The 16,381-nt window shown below is 48.1% G+C and overlaps 1 protein-coding gene and 1 long non-coding RNA gene across 2 annotated transcripts in view; one reads left to right on the top strand and one right to left on the bottom strand.

Annotated features, from left to right (window-relative positions):
- Positions 1-16,381, top strand: part of Col23a1 (collagen type XXIII alpha 1 chain) — a 200,963-nt gene that overhangs the window by 106,374 nt on the left and 78,208 nt on the right. The gene's annotated exons all lie outside the window — the stretch shown is intronic.
- On the bottom strand, positions 1,751-15,483 carry LOC138808049 (uncharacterized). The gene is made up of 3 exons (XR_011366373.1): positions 15,297-15,483; positions 3,245-3,315; positions 1,751-2,387 (listed from the first exon to the last, which is right to left on the bottom strand). It is a non-coding gene; the product is annotated as an uncharacterized lncRNA (long non-coding RNA).

The following is a 16,381-nucleotide window of genomic DNA, read 5'->3' as shown; positions in this document are numbered from 1 at the left end:
TAACTTGGGCAAGTGTGTTCATGAGACTTTTATCTCCAATTATCCAGCAAAAAGCTCAAAGTAGAGCTGTGGCTCAAGTGATAGAGTGCTAGCTTTTGGGTGAAAAAGCTATAAGACAGCACCTAGACCCAAAGAGAGAGACAGACAGACAGACAGAGACAGACAGAGAGACAGACAGAGGGACAGAGACAGAGAGAGAGGAACAGAGAGAGCAGAAGGGAGAGGAAGGGACAGAGAGAGAGAGAGAGAGAGAGAGAGAGAGAGAGAGAGAGAGAGAGAGAGGGATGGAGGGAGGGAGGAAGAGGAGGGAGAGGAGGGAGAGGGAGAGAGAGAAGAGGGGCTCCCTATTATTTCCTCTGGAGATCAGAGCATCCTACTATCTCAGCTTCCTGAGTATCTGGGACTGCAGGTATGCCCCACTGTGCCCAACTAAGAGCTTGATTGTGTACAATATTTTCTTGAGGACATACGGATGGGGATGAGGCAGAGACGTGAGGGCGCAGATCCAGGGAGTGGGAAGGGGGCTCGATTGTCTGGTAAAAAGTATGTGGTTTCCCCCCTGGAGGCTGTCTAGGGAGTCCAGGGAGGTTCTTGGGCAGGATGTCTGGGAGCTGTCAGCACCACAGTGGATGAAAGGCAAGAGAAAAGAGGGGACCCGGAGAGGATGTGGATTCTGGAGAGGGTGAGGGGAGGCTGCCATATTGACAAAAACCAGAGGAGAGGCCCAGTGCCAGGGAGGCCTCAGAGCAAGAGATGAAGGCCAGACCTGGCTGCGGCCACCAAAGGTAAACGTTTATTACACCTATTTTCATAGTAAATTAATGAGAGCCACCCAAATGGCTGATGAGAGGGGGGCGGCCAAGGTAACTCGTCAGGTGTTGATGTAGTGACACAGTGGAGCTTCTAGTGGAGAATGAAGGCTGCCTGCCAACAGCCTGGTGCCCCTCCCACCAGATGCTCCTCCTCCTACCTTGGGGTCCTGTCACCTTTGACTCTACCCAAGGGACACAGCCTATCTGTCCCCTAGAACCTACAGCTTCCTCTCACACAGGGGTGAGGAAGTGCTAATAATGTGTCCTTCCCAGATCTGGGGAAGGAAACCTCAGAGGTGTGTGTGTGTGTGTGTGTGTGTGTGTGTGTGTGTGTGTGTGTGTGTGTGTGTGTGTGTGTGTGTGTGTGTGTGTGTGTGTGTGTGTGTGTGTGTGTGTGTGTGTGTGTGTGTGTGTGTGTGTGTGTGTGTGTGTGTGTGTGTGTGTGTGTGTGATTTAGGGAAAAGCAACCTCATTTGTTCACAAAAGTGTGTGTGTGTGTGTGTGTGTGTGTGTGTGATTTAGGGAAAAGCAACCTCATTTGTTCACAAAATATCACTCAGCCATGCATAGGTGGCTCATGCCTGTAATCCTAGCTACTCAGGAAACTGAGATCTGAGGATCATAGTTCAAAACCAGCCAGGGTAGGAAAGTCCATGAGATGCTTATCTACAATTAACCACCAAAAAGCTAGAAGTTGTAGTAGAATGCCAACCTTGGGGGAGGGGGAAGCAAAAGAACAGCACCTAGACCCTGAATTCAAGCCCTATTACCTGCACAAAATAAAAAATAAATAAGTATTCCTTCACACATGCCCGCAGAGCTTCCTCTCCAAGAAGCTGGTAGCTCATGCCCCCAAAATGGAAATATTTGTGCTAGGTAGAGAGGATTACAAAGAGGCTTAACACTTGCATTTTTCTGGAAGATCACATTGCCTTTTTAATAATAATCCTGGAAAAATCTATCCTCACACATGCGAAGGCTTAGTTGTACAGAAGTTGTGCTATACCCTGAGATTCAAGCTTTTCTTTCTCCAGCTGCCCTGTGAATGCAGCCCTGAACCTGCCCATTCCTTGTGTCCTGTTTCCTTCTGCTCGGAGACCAGGCCATCAGAACACGTGGCTTTTACATGGATTTTCATTTCCCCAAAAATGTCAAGGTTGTTATGAAGTAGGGGAAATTGGGAGAATATTGTACATAATCCAAGCCAAAGAAATGGACTTCCTAACTTTGCTTAAATCTTGGCACTGATCCAGAGCTCTCTGATCTCAGAGGTCTTGTTTTTATTGTTAGATACCTTTGAAAGAGGGTGCAGACGAGCCCAGTTCTGGGCTGCAGGAAGTATGTAGGCTGCTCACCCAGCTATAATCAGGCATTTAACTAAGATGCTAGAGTCCACAAGTAGCAGTGGGCCCTGGGAAGTTTCCAGGGGAGGATGGGAAAGTAGATTCTAACTGGAACAAGGGCAGGGCAGCAGGGTGAGGGCAGTCATCTGGCTTTGTACCCATCCATCTTCAAGTAGGAAGTGGGCATGGCTCTCAAAGCCCAGGTTAATCTAGAACAGGCTGGGTTCCTGTCCTGGGAGAAGTAAGAAAATTGAGTCAGATCCTAGCATGAATAGTTCCACTTGGGGACATTTGCCTCTAGTGTGTTGACAGGGAAACATGGTCATGTGTGGACAGATGATAATTGATGAAGTGGGAGGTCTATTTCCCTCCCTAAACTCCCTATCTACATACACTGAGCTCAGAGACTTGAGATACCTCTACCCCTACCTCCCCAATCAGGAGAAGGTTCTGCCTACCTCCAGGCCTTGTCCAATAAGGGGAAAGATTCTACCCTGCCCACATCCTTGCCCTGCCTAATCAGAGAAAGGACGTGCCCACCTTCCCAGCCCTGCCCAATCAGGAGAAGTATCTGCCCATATCCTGATCCTGCCTAATTAGACAAAGGATCCTCCCACTACCCAGCTCTGCCCAATCAGGAGAAGAATATGAGGGGAAATGGTGGGCTGTAGAGTAGAAGGTGCTGCCTCTATCCTGGAAAACAGAGCCTAGGAGAGGTCCAGCCCCTCACTACTATGGCTATGGGTAAGACCTTGGCTGTGACAGCACATGTCTAGCCACCAGTGGGCAGCTGTATAGGACTTATGGCTTCAGTTCTAGGGGTCGATCCACCAGCCTAGAGAGGGGTGGGCAGCCCTTTGGGGGTGGTCTAGAGAAGGTTAGGTGGATCAAAGAAACAGAAGCCTCTTTATCTTCCTGTTGTGATTTGGAAATGATATTGTAGCTTGGTGCCCATTGTGTGCACGTTAAGCAGTAAAACCTTGAAGCAGTGGGTACATAGCTTGAGGTAGCTAGATCCTCTCTCCGGCTTTCTGTTTCACTGTGTGGTTTCTGCCTCTCATGCTCATTCTAGTTATTCATTCCATTTACCTTGTGTTCTTGCAGCTAGCAAGACCCTCACTAGAACCAGTGTTATGCTGTTTAGCTGTCAGCTTCCAAACCTAGGAGAGAAAAAAAAAAAAAACGTTGCAAAGTTCCAAGCCTGAGATATTTCACTACAGTGATGGCAAGCTGACTAAGTGCATGTACAAAGTTCTCTGCTGGGAAATACTTTTTAATGCTCTAGGTCAGGGTACAGAGGTTCCTCTTAGGAACTGCATCCCCTAGGCTTTCTAGGGTGCTTGTGTCTGGAGAGCTATTAGATAACTGCAGAGTGAGTCTCACTGTTCACCTTTTTGGGTCCGGTCCTGGGGTCTGAGCTCTGGGCCTGGGTGCTGTCCCTCAGCTCTTCAGCTCATGGCTAGTGCTCTGCCACTTGAGCCATAGCACCACTTCTGGCTTTTTTTCCCCCTGCTTATGTGGTGCTGAGGAATCGCACCCAGGACCTCATGCATGCAAGGCAAGCGCTCTACTACTGAGCCACCTTCTCAGCCCTCACTGTTCACCTTTGTGAGCACTTGCTGTGCCCAAACTCAGTGGGCTCCTGGCTCTGAAGTTGGATGTATCTGAGTCTGAATCACAGCCCTGGGCCTCTCAGCCTGCAAATCCTGGCCCAAGAGTTGCACACAGGATCAGCTCAGGAAGGAGGTCAAAGCTCTGCTTTGTGCCTGGCACATGGACTATTGCTGCGGAAACCTACTTCTCTGGTCTGGGGTCACTCATTCCCCTTGGAAGGATTCCTTTCAAAGCCATCCATGTGGTCTCCAGAATGCCAGGAGCTCCAGGGAGCAAGGAGAAGCCTGCCTTTGAAAAGCTGTGGCCTTGTTTACAAGCTGGGAGGACATCCCCGGGATTTCCTGAGGCTTCACTTCATGTCAAGACTGAGGAGCCAGCACCTCGTGAAAGCAGGTTTATGAGCAAGCAGCCAGTCCAGGTGGAAGTTGGGATAACAGAGCCAGGTTTCCATCACCAAGTCTGGATGTGCAAGGCTGTAGTTGGTTAACTCTGCATGCATGCACACATCAGCTCAGTGTTTGTCGTTTCTGGAAGACACCACAGTCTTTATTCAATGTGCCTTCCCCTGGCTCAGCTTCTGGGTCTCCCCCACTATGAGAGGGAGCAAAGAACTGTGTGAGTCTGTCCGTGATTAGGGGTACCACTGAGGTTTGCACAGAAGTCATTTAATAAAGTCCTGGCTCCTGTGTCAACATATGGCCTCTCCGGTCTTTACCTGCCCTGCCAATCAATTTTTCATCTTAATTTTTTTTGGGGGGGTCAGTCGTGGGGCTTGAACTCTGAGCCTGGATGCTGTCCCTCAGCTCTTCAGCTCAAGGCCAGCGCTCTACCACTTGAGCCCCAATACCACTTCCGGGTTTCTGGTGGTCCATAGGAGATAAGGGTCTCTCAGACTTTCCTGCCCAAGTTGGCTTTGAACCGTTATCCTCAGATCTCAGCCTCCTGAGTAGTTAAGATTACAGGCATGAGCCACTGGCACCCAGCTTTAGTTTTATCTCTGTTTTTATGATGTCCTTTTTGTGTCAGCCTTAAAAAAAAAATAATTCCCTTTTAGTTTGCTTTGAGGGGGCAAAGGGGAGGGGCCTCACAAAAGAGGGTATATAATTTGGGTTTGGAGTATTCCTTAAAGGCACATATGTTAAACAACTTCATCTTCATCTTGGTATGGAAGTAGTAGAAGCTTTTTTTTATCGTGGGACCTGAACTCTAGGCCTGGGCACTGCCCTTTAGCCCTTCAGCTCAAGGCTAGCACTCTACCACTTGAGCCACAGTGCCACTTCTGGCTTTTTTTTTGGCTTATGTGGTGCTGAGGAATCGAACCCAGGGCCTCATGCATGCAAGGCAAGCGCTCTACCACTGAGCCACCTTCCCAGCCCCAGTAGTGGGAGCTTTAAGAGGTGGGGCTTAACAGGAAGATGTTAGATCATGGTGGAAGGGGTGGGGGCAGAGAGGAATACCCTTGAAGAGGATTCTGGGAGACTAACCCTTTCTCTCTCTTTCTTTACTTGCTGACTTCCAGAAAGTATGTAGCTTATTATGTAGGCTCCCAGTGATATTTCTGTCTCACCACAGGCCCAAAGCAAGGGCCAACCTTAGACTGAAGCCTTTGAAAGCATGACTCAAAGTAAACCTTTTCTCCCTCAAGTGGATTATCTCCAGTGTTTTGTCACAGTGATGGAAGCTGACCAACACAGAATGTGGGGAGCCATCCCCTCAGTTTTCTAATAGGCCATTTAAGGTTGTCTCCTCCCCAAATTTTACCACAAAAGGCCCCAGGTCAATCTATTTAAAGACTATAATTGTTGAGGTCGATGGTACCACTGCCATTTTTCTGGTTTGGTTATTAGGACAAAATATGCATCATGTACAATTCACCATTTTAAAGCGTCATACAATTCAGTGACATCGGGTACATAAACAGCATTGTGCCATCGACACCTGAATCTAGTTCCAGAACCTTCTCATCGCCTCAAATGGAAACCTCCTCCCCATTAAGAAGTCACTTTCCTCCTACTCCTCCACTAATTTATCTTCTGTCTCTGAATTTACTGGTTCTGAACAGTTCATAAAAGTTGAATCATACAGTATGAGGCCTTCTTTCACATTGCGTCATGTTTTCAAGGTTCACCCAGTTTGTACTCCTTTTTTTGTCAATTGTGGGACTTGAACTCAGGGCCTGAGTGCTGTCCCTGAGCTCTTTTGCTCAAGGCTAGCACTCTACCACTTTGAGCCACAGTACTATTTCCAATTTTCTTTTTTCTTTTCTTTCTTTTTTTTTTTTCCTCTTTTTTGGGGGCCTGAAGTCTGGGCCTGGGCGCTGTCCCTCAGCTCTTCAGCTCAAGGCTAGCACTCTATCACTTGAGCCACAGGGCCACTTCTGGCTTTTTCTGCTTATGTGGTGCTGCGGAATCGAACCCAGGGCCTCATGCATGCAAGGCAAGCACTCTATCACTGAGTCACCTTCCCAGCCCCTATTTCCAGTTTTCTGGTGGTTAATTGGAGATGAGTGTCATGGACGTTCCTGCCCAGGGTGGCTTTGAACCGTGATCCTCAGAGCTTAGCCTCCTGAGTAGCTAGGACTACAGGCATGAACTACTGGCATTGGCTCACTTTATTCCATTTTTGTGGCTGAACAACATTCCACCATATGGCTAGATCACATTTTCTTTGTCCATTCATCAGTGGATGGAAATTTGTATTGTTTCTACTTAGGGATTATTTTGAGTATGCCACTCTAAGTACTTATATATGAGTTTTTTTCTGCTTGGCTTTTTTTATTTATTTTTTTATTGCAAGAATACCGTACAGAGGAGTTACAATTACATGGGCAAGATAACGAGTACATTTCTTATCAAGCATTGTTGCCTCCTCTTTGCTTGGTTTATTTTTAAAGTAATATTTGTTGAGTTAATTGAGCATGAAATAGATTTACACAGATTATTTCATTTTATCCTCTATTCAAAGGATGGGTTCAGAGCACTGGCTTGGCCCCCAGGTGCTGGAAAGGCCACTGTTGAGCTAGGGTGGGGGTGAGGAATGTAGCCCGTAAAGTTAGATGGCAGAGTCTTAAGACCAGATGATAGATTTCAGGATGTTAAAAACAAAAAACAAAAAAAAACAGGGTCTTTGGTATAACATTTGAGGCTTTCTGTGATCTTCAGTCCACAAGTTTGGTTAAATGCTCATCAGAACTGATTGAAGAACACTACAGGCCCATTTTCTAGCAGCCAAGGGGTAACAGTCCCCCTGGATGGAGGGACCACAGTTTTGCTTCTTCAACAACATGCAGTGTTAAGAGGGCCTCCCCTCACCAAAAATAAGGAGAAGACCACCACCCCCACCCCCAATACAACCCAGGAAGGAAAGGCATTCTGCAGGGCAGAGCAGAGGCTGGTTTGTGTCTGACAGATGTAAAACATCTGCTGGTTGTGGGGTGCTGGGTGTGGGAATTACGCTAATGGTGGTCTTGGTCAGCTGATTCATGGTCATCCCAGACTGTCAGTCGCTGACTCAGACATTTCTCTAGGAACATGGCCTGTATTACTGTCAGCCCCCCAGGCAACCAGCTTCCGGGCAGATTCCGTGAAATAGACTGGGGTCACATGTGCCTGCCTTCATCTCAGGGCAACTAGATAATCAAGTCACTGGCTTCTGGTGTGCTGCATGACCCTGTAAGCAGCACTGGAGTGACACTTTCCTCCAATCTCCTGGGGACAGTAGTGGTGGCCAAGTGTCGGCTTTGATGACATCTCAGGAAGCAGCCTGTGACTGCTCCCTTGTACTCAGTCCTGCAAACATCTAACTTAGCTGCCTGAGTACTTGCTCCCAGGGTGCTTGTCTCGATAAAGTAAACAGGACAGGAGTTCCACATGAGCTCCAGGGCACAGCTTCGAGAAGGTTCTGTGTATACAAATAAGCAGTCCGTTTTGTCATCCACTAGCTGTGTGGCCTGGGACAGGTTCCTTAACCTTTCTGCACTTTGATTTCCTTTTCGATTCACCAGGAATAAATGGCATAACGTGTGGGGGCAAACTGCAATTAGAGGTGGCCTAAACATGGAGTTGGAGGCATGGCTCAGTTGGGAGAGCCGCCAGCCAATGAGTGAAAGCATCACATGTCCAGTTCGAGTCCCAGTCTTTTTTGTTGTTGTTGTTGTTGTTGTTCTTGTTGATCATGGGACTTGAACTCAGGGCCTCAGCACTGTCCCTGAGCATTTTTGCTCAAGGCTAGTTCTCTACCTCTTTCAGATACAGCTCCACTTCCAGTTTCCTGGTGGCTAATTGCAGATGCGATTCTCACAGACTTTCTTACCTGGGCTGGCTTTGAACTGTGATCCTCCGATCTCAGCCTCCTGAGTAGCTGGGATTATAGGTGTGAGCCACCAGCGCCGTTTCCCAAATGGTTTTGGTCCTTAGGAGGGTTCTGTAGGTGTCGAACCCCCTGTTTTAATTTCTCCTAAGAAAACCCGATGCCAGGCTCTCCTTTTCTTCCTTCACTCCCTTGACAATTTCTCACTTCACACAACCTTAGTTTGCTCCTAGGGTTACAAGCCTGGGCCTTCCATCCCCATTCCCCCACTTTGCCCTTCCTTCTTCATTTCCTCTTGGCTGTGTACTTGTGTTTAAAAAGGCCAGAGCCCACACCAGCATGAGAATCTGCAGCTTAAACCTTCCTTGAAAGCTCTAATGGGAAACAGAAAACCTGGTGGAAATGGCTTTCCTGCCAAGTATATAGGTGATGCCAGCTTGAGGTCTGGTGTGGCCCCCCGCCCCCAGCACGCACACCCCAGTTCCCACTCCCCTTCAGCATCTCCCTCCAGAACCCTTTCACCTCCTGGACCAGTTTCTGTCCTCAGCAGCTAGTCTGGCTGCCAGGTAACCTCATTTTTGGATTAATGTGTAAAATTGCCTGAGTTTTAACTCTTGGCATTCAGTTCATGTTTTTCAAACATACTACAGGCCAAACAAAACAACAGATCCATGGTCAGCTCGGTCCACAGCTTACTCATAGTGCCCAGCTTCCCATCTGAAACTGACACTGGAGCCTGGCGCCATTGGTTCACACCTGTAATCCTAGCTACTCAGGATGCTGAGATCTGAGAGGAAGGTTCAAAGCCAGTCCAGGTAGCAAAGTCTGAGTTTCTTATCTCCAATTAACCAGCAAATACAAAAATAAGCCAGAAGTAGAGCTGTGGCTCAAAATGGTAGAACAGCAGCCTTGAGCAAAAAAGCTAAGGGATAATGTCCAGGCTTTTAGATCAAGCCCCAGTACATACATACACACACACACACACACACACACACACACACACACACACACACACACACACACACACACACACACACACACACACACACACACACACACACACACACACACACACACACACACACACACACACACACACACGGCTTCCTATTTTAGACTTGGGACCAGTTTGAAGTCTTCTCATTTTTTCTTTCTAAAATCCTTCTTCTCCCATGTATTAGATTCCAGAGCCCTCCAGTGGAGCCTGAACTCTAATGACTGTGAAATAAATACTTGGAAACACATCCTCAGATTCTCAGGGGCTAAATGAGGTATACTGGTGTCTCCATGTAGGGACAGAAGAGGCTCAGTTCAGTGCCCGGGAGGCAGGGGACTCAGTGTTATGAAAGGGGAAAGCACATCCACATAGTAGGCAGCTCTACCCTGCAATCCAGAAGGAGCAGTGGAACTGGGGATCCCCCACCTGGAACAGTTCAGTCTACAAACGATCCAGGGTTGCACATTCAGGATCCAGGAATGGTATGTGGGGTAGAACATCTGGGAGCCAAAGGAATCCCCAGCCCAGGGGAGGCAGGGGTCATGGACTCCAAGAACCCAGGGTTGAGTCCAAGGGTGATTAGGTCAGCCAAGGAAATATATCATGAGAGAGCCATCTGACCTCCTCCCGTGTAGTTGGTACAGAAGGCCCCTGCTGACCTTCTGTCCCCTGAATTCATTGTATGGAAAGGTTTTAGAGTGACACCCTCATTTATCTAAACATGAGCACATGATTTCACCCCCCCCCCAAAGCTGGTCAGCAGCAAATACAAGCATCTGTTTTGGTTTGGGGGTGCTACTTGGAGACACTGGCTCAAGCTATTTGGAGGATGCTTCCTTGGTGATTGATTGGTATTTCTTATTTATAATTGACGCATATAGATTGACACATTGATGGTGTACCACCCGATGTAAATTTAGGTTTAAATATCCATTGAGTAGTAGCTAAACCAAGCTTATTAACGTATGTAGTAGTTCACAGATACTTCATGATTTTGTGGTAAGCTCACTTAAAATTGGAGCCGTTTTCAAGTACACAATACATGTTATTTAACTGTAGTCATCTGACTGCTTAATAGATTTCCTGAACTTACTCCTCTTGTGGAACTGAAATCATATGCCCCTTGACCAATGTCCCCCGACCCCCTTCTCCCCTCCTTCAAGCCCTGGTAACCATGAGTCTGACTTTTGTGGTTCAACCTCCTGTTAGTGAGGTCCTATGGTTTATCTCACTCAGCAGAAGGTCCTCCTGGCTCATCCATGCTATTACAGATTTCCTTCTTTAGTGAAGCTGCCTGGAATCCCATAGCATGTTCAGATATACCCCAACTTAACTGTGGGATCATATCCTGCCACATCCATCATTGGTTGAAGACATCTTAAGTTGAAAATGCACCTCACCTACTGATCATCCCAACTTAGCCTCACCTATTTATTCATGCCCAGAATACTTCTATTCCCTACAGTTGGGTAAAATCAAGTGTGTCATTTATTGAAAACCAGGCTGAAAGTATAATAATAATGATAATTAATAATAATAGCAGGATGACTATATGGATACATTTTTATACCATCATAAAGTCAAAAGATTATAAATCCAAGTGGCCGAATTTGGGGACCATCTGTCTATAGCGCGTTTTCTTACTCCTTTGATTTTAACACAGGGGTAAAAAGGCAATGCAGGGTCTGCAGGCCAGCAGTCTCTGCACACTCAGACCAGTGTGTTCCATACACCATTTGCAAGCACAAAGTTTAGGGTGCCCCTTTCACAAGGGCCATCCAGAAGAGATGTTTCCTTCCAGGAGCAGGGACGATGAGAGCTTCCTTTGGGAACACTTGACATTCATTTGGTTCTGATCCTAGTTCTAGGACTAGCTAAAGTTTTTCAAGGTGCTTGTGTGTGTGTGTGTGTGCACATATGTGCATGTGTGTATGTATGTGTGTGCATATGTGCATGTGTGTATGTGTGTGTGCATGTGTGCATGTATATATGTGTGTGCATATGTGCATGTGTATATGTGTGTGCATATGTGCGTGTGTGTATGTGTGTGCATATGTGCATGTGTGTGTGTTCATGTGTGTGTGCATATGTGCATGTGTGTATGTGTGTGTGTGTGTGCGTGTGTGTGTGTGTGTGTGTGTGTGTGTGTGTGTTGGCAATACCAAGATTTGAACTCAGAGTCTTGCACTGCTTGCTCAGCTAGCCTTCCACCATTTGAGCCAGGCTTCCAACCCTACTTTACATTGGTTATTTTGGAGTCAGAATCTTGCAGACTTTTCTGCCTGTGTTGGCTTCAAACTGAAGTTCTCCAGATCTCAGCCTAGGAGTAGCCTCTGTCACCCAGTTAACATACTTGATTTCTGCATCCCTGCCCCCCGCCGAACAAAGAAGAATAAGAGAACCATACAACCTCTTGTGTGAACTTGCTCATGAACCAGCTATGATCCCCAGAGGAGAAACAGAGCCCACAGGAGGGGTGACCTGCGCAGAGCCAGTCAATCGCCCGCCCCCCATCTGCCTCGGAGCTTTTGTCAGCTTAATTACGGCACACGCAGCTCAGCCCAGCAGCCCACATCTGGATGCCTTCAGATGACTTGGCACAAACCGCATGGGTCATTTTCCAGCTGATCCTGCTCAAGCCGATGTAGATTCCAGTGAGAACCCCAGATAATGGCTTGGCCATGGGGAAATTTTTGTGCTGACCATAACCCGAAGTTTGTCTGGGGCTTAACAGTCAGCCCCAAACTCTGCTTAGACAAGGCCTTACATGCAGACTATGCAAAGTCCACTGTCAACAAACACTCACCAAGTGCCCACCTTCTTCTAGGCCTATATATGAGCTGCCTGGAATGCTGAAGTGTGGGAAAGGCACAAGCCAGCTGGCGGTGGCTGAGCAGGCGGCTGGCAACCAAGCCACCGACAGCAGGTGCGGGGGGACCACTTGTGGTGCCAGTGGAGGGTAAGACATCATTCCCCAGTGAAGGAGAGGGAACCAGAGAGGCCATCCTGGAAGAGGTGAAACCCCCCTGAATCCCAACTGATGGCTTTGATTTGACAAGCATGGGGAAGGGAGGGAGAGGTGCATCCAGGAAGGCATGAGTAGCCCAGAATGGCTGCACCACTGAGTCTGGAGCAGGAGGCTGTTTGGGTTCTAGAGGAAGCTGGGGAGTGGGCTGGGGGCCTGGAGGGGAGAGAGGAGGAAGAGTCACATAGAAGACATGAGGACTTGTTCTAGCTGTAGCAATGTCTTTTGTTTTGAGGGGGTGGTCTGAAATCAGTCTCCCAGGGGCAGGGTGGGAAAAGTCTAGACACATCAGATTGGGGACAGAAAGGAGAGGCACCTTGCAGAGACAGCTGTGAAAAATGATCAACATGTCTATGGAAGATGATGGCTGTAGCCCCTGAGAGATAAGGAGAGGAAGGAGTAAGAATGGAACATCCACAGACGAAGCCAAATGAGCAGCAACTCAGTGCCCTGAGGGTGGAGGAGAGGATGGAGAAGAGGCACAGCACAGGAAGGGGACCCTCTCTGCACCAGACGGCCAGGCTGGGCCAGGCAGAGCTGTAGACTGGCTCTGCTGCAAAGCTTTTTGGATGACTGGGCACTGGTGGCTCACACTTATCATCCTAGCTACTCAGAGGCTGCAAAGTAAAGCTAGGCTGAAGCATGACTCAAGTGGTAGAACATCAGCCATGTGCAGGTTGTCAAAAGAGGAGAGAAGGAAGGAAAGCAGAAAAGGAGGGAAGGAAGGGAAGGGAGGAAGGAAGGAAGGAAGGAAGGAAGGAAGGAAGGAAGGAAGGAAGGAAGGAAGGAAGGAAGGAAGGAAGGAAGGAAAGAAGGGATGGAGGGAGGGAGGGAAGGAAGGAAGGAAGAAAGGAAGGAAGGAAGGAAGGAAGGGAAGGAGAGAGAAAGGAAGGAAAGGAGAAAAAGTGAAAACAGAGAGCACAGGTTGGGGGCAGGGGAAGGGAGCGTCACATATCTGGGGCAGTCATTCAGATTTCTTAAGCATTGAGAATACACAGGGTCAGAGGAGTGGAGGGACTTCCATCCAGATCTAGCATCTGTGAGCCTAAGGGAGGCCGGTTGGAAAATAAGTCTCAGCCTTGAGCTGCCCAATACCATATTCAGAAATGGCAGAGCCAGGGATGTTCAAAAAGCCCTTGGTCCCCCCACCAGCTCCCCCGCCCCCAGCCCCTGTGCATCAAAGCCCAGTGTCTCTCCCACACTGTCTGCCCGAGCAAGGTTTCCTGTGAGCAGCGGGGGCTGGATCGTGGTTATTTATCTAATGTTCTTGGATGGAGGCCCAAGAAAACAATTTTGCTTACTTAGAAAAAAATAAAATAAAATAAAGCACACATCCAAAGCAATATTGTAAAGCCTACCCCACAAAGAGAAATGGTAAAAAGATTATTCTTCCCTAGCAATTTATTTCCTCACTGATTTATCTGCTTGTGTGTCTCTTTATTGGCCTGATGGGAATGCATCATCAGCCCAGACTGTATTTGTGAGCACTGTGAAGATAAAGCAGCTTTTGAGCTGGGGTCCGAGCTGATGGCCAGCAAAAGATTACAGGAAGCCTGGGCTGTGTACAAGGCAGCCTGGGCCCTGGGAAGGCTCTGTACCCTGTAAATATAGCTTCCCCATGGTGAAGACGTTCCCCAGGAGACTCAACAGCAGAGTCGTGGAAATGGGGTACTCTTTAGTATGCCAGATGTCTGAGATTGTAGCCCCCAAACCTCCTAACTCCTCCTCTGAAGTAGTGATAGGAAAAGCCGTCAGGTAATTCTGCTAATGAAAAGTATCACTGCTGAACCAGAGTAGCCCCCAGGACCTTCCCCCTTCTAGAATTCTCATTGGGTGTCTCTGGACACTGGAGATGAGAGAGGTGGGGTCAAGAAGATGTGACCTCCGGGTCTACCCATGCCTGTGCTTGCAGGGGACAGCAGGGACAGATGCCACCTGTGGCTCTTCTCCACACTCCACTTCTCTTCCTGGGAACCTAGAACTGCCATCCTGTGCATGGAAAGATTCGTATCCTAGCTATCAGAGAAACAGATGTCAGGATGTTAGAAGACAGAAGGGAGCTTCTCCCAAGGTGCTGGGAGATGGGTAGTCCTTTGTGGTGGCCAGGTATGGAAAGTACAGAAGATTTCAGTGGGCTCTTCTAAGTCTCGAGTAGAAGATGGTGGAGATGACATCAGAACCATTCTCCCAGGCTCCAGAGGGTTGGATGCTAGAAACTCCAGGTGAGGTGAGCTGCATGGGAACCTGCAGCCACCACCTAAAGCAGGGAAGGAAGCAACGTGTCTATGAGCCCTAACTGGGTAAAGTGAGTCCCCGGGCACACAAGCATGAGCCATCAACTGGTCATCCATGATTGTGTGTCAAAGGAGTTTCATCCCAATACACTTGAACTTCAGGTAGGCGTGACAGAAATACTCTATTTTCTATCTGATAAGGTGTTGTGGACTAGAGTCTGGCTGGAACTGTATAAAAATCACACTAACCCAACCACAACTGGCTTATAATAGAAATGAGTAAACTGGATGGATGGTGAATAGGTCAATGGATGGATGCATGCATGCATGGATAGGTAGATGCATATAGAGGTAGATGGATGCATGCATGCACACATGCATCGATGAAGATGAGTGGATAGGTAGGTGGATGGATGGACAACTCAAATGTTCATTTTTCTTCTTTTGGATCATGGGTTCTCTTCCTGGGCCTATCCTATATACAGGGATCAAATTTGTAGGCAGCAAGAGGAAGAGAGATAATAGCTGTATCAGAGAACATAATTAAAATGCAATAAACAACCCGGGCACTGGAGGCTCATGCCTATAATTCTAGCTCCTCAGGAGGCTGAGATCTGAGGATCGCGGTTCAAAGCCAGCCTGGGCAAGAAAGTCCGTGAGACTCTTATCTCCAATTAACCACCAGAAAACCAGAAGTGGCGCTGTGGCTCAAGTGGTAGAACACTTACCTTGAGCTGAAGAGTTCAGGGACAGTGCCCAGGCCCAGAGTTCAAGACCCACTACCGCCAAAAAAAAAAAAAAAAGCAATAAACATGGATAAATACAAGGAACTAGCTGTTGCAGTGTGTAAGGTGATTGTATCACATGACTACTCCAGAATGCTCTTTCAAATCAATTGAGACACTTTTTTGTCTATCACATAAACACACCCAGACACACATGCATGCGAACACTCATACCCACCTGCATGTATGTGGGTACCCATGCAAACAAACCTCGGGACGGGAAAGCTCACATGAGGAATAAATAGAGTGGACTGGGCTTGAGCAGGTAACCTGGGTGTTCATGTAGTGGCTTCAGGGCCCATCATCCTTGCTTCATGCTGGGCTCATCTTCATGTGGGGGGCATCAAAGCTTGAGCCCCACCCCTTCCTTGCGGTCTGTGAGTGAGAGAAAACCTCCTTTAACTAGTGGTTCCATCAGAAACCTCTAGGGGTGGGTGACATGGTCACCTTGGAGCCTCTTGCTGTGGCCGAGATCACCAGAGACTGCTGATGGCCAGGCAGAGTCGACTGCCATCAGCTGGGATCAAGAGGGATTGTGATCTAATAAATCCACATGGATGGGGGAGGGGGGAGTTCTCCAAGGCAAAATTACCATGTGGATGGACAAAGTGATGGGTAAAGACAAGTTCAGGTAAGGTTAGGGGTGGATTAGTCTGGATTTGGAGTCAACCCCAAAGTGAACACTGAGTTACGATGGCTAGGTTTTGGTATAGGGGCCACACTCAGAAACATAGCTGGCCTGGTAGTCAGTCGGGTGACCCCCAACTGCTACTAGCAAACATCACAGAGACTTCTAACCTTCCGCCTTCTCAGGCTGCCCTCAAGCTGTCCATGATCCTGCGGATTCTAACTCATATCCCTATGATTCCAGACTTGGGGCCCCTGGGGCTTTGGGCAGAAATGGGACTGGGGTCCAGGCTGAGGCAGGAGATACTACCTAGACCCTGGCCTTGCCAGTTGGGGAAAGAAGCACCCCAATACATATTCTCTCCCTAATGTCCCTGCCACCCTGCCATGATGCCAGCTTGGAGCGTGGAATTAGGAATTCTCCCTGTCACTTGTTATAATGGCACTGTATTTGCAGGGAAGGAGGCCCTGAGTCCTTTGTGTAAATCTCAAAGGTCCTTTATCTCCCACCCAGCATTTCCTGGGCAGTGTCTGGGCCTCCCTGTGTTATTTCAGCTTGTGGTCTGCAGATGGATTGGTAAAATGCCTGGGAAGGAGAGAGGGGGGCAGGCCAGTTTAGCCTTAATCCCTTAAATC

This window comes from Dipodomys merriami, unplaced genomic scaffold, assembly GCF_024711535.1.
Source record: "Dipodomys merriami isolate MVZ:Mamm:240054 unplaced genomic scaffold, mDipMer1.0.p SCAF_44, whole genome shotgun sequence".
Classification (NCBI taxonomy): Eukaryota; Metazoa; Chordata; class Mammalia; order Rodentia; family Heteromyidae; genus Dipodomys; species Dipodomys merriami.
Note: the sequence above shows the minus strand (reverse complement) of the source record. Positions and strands in the feature narration are given on the sequence as shown.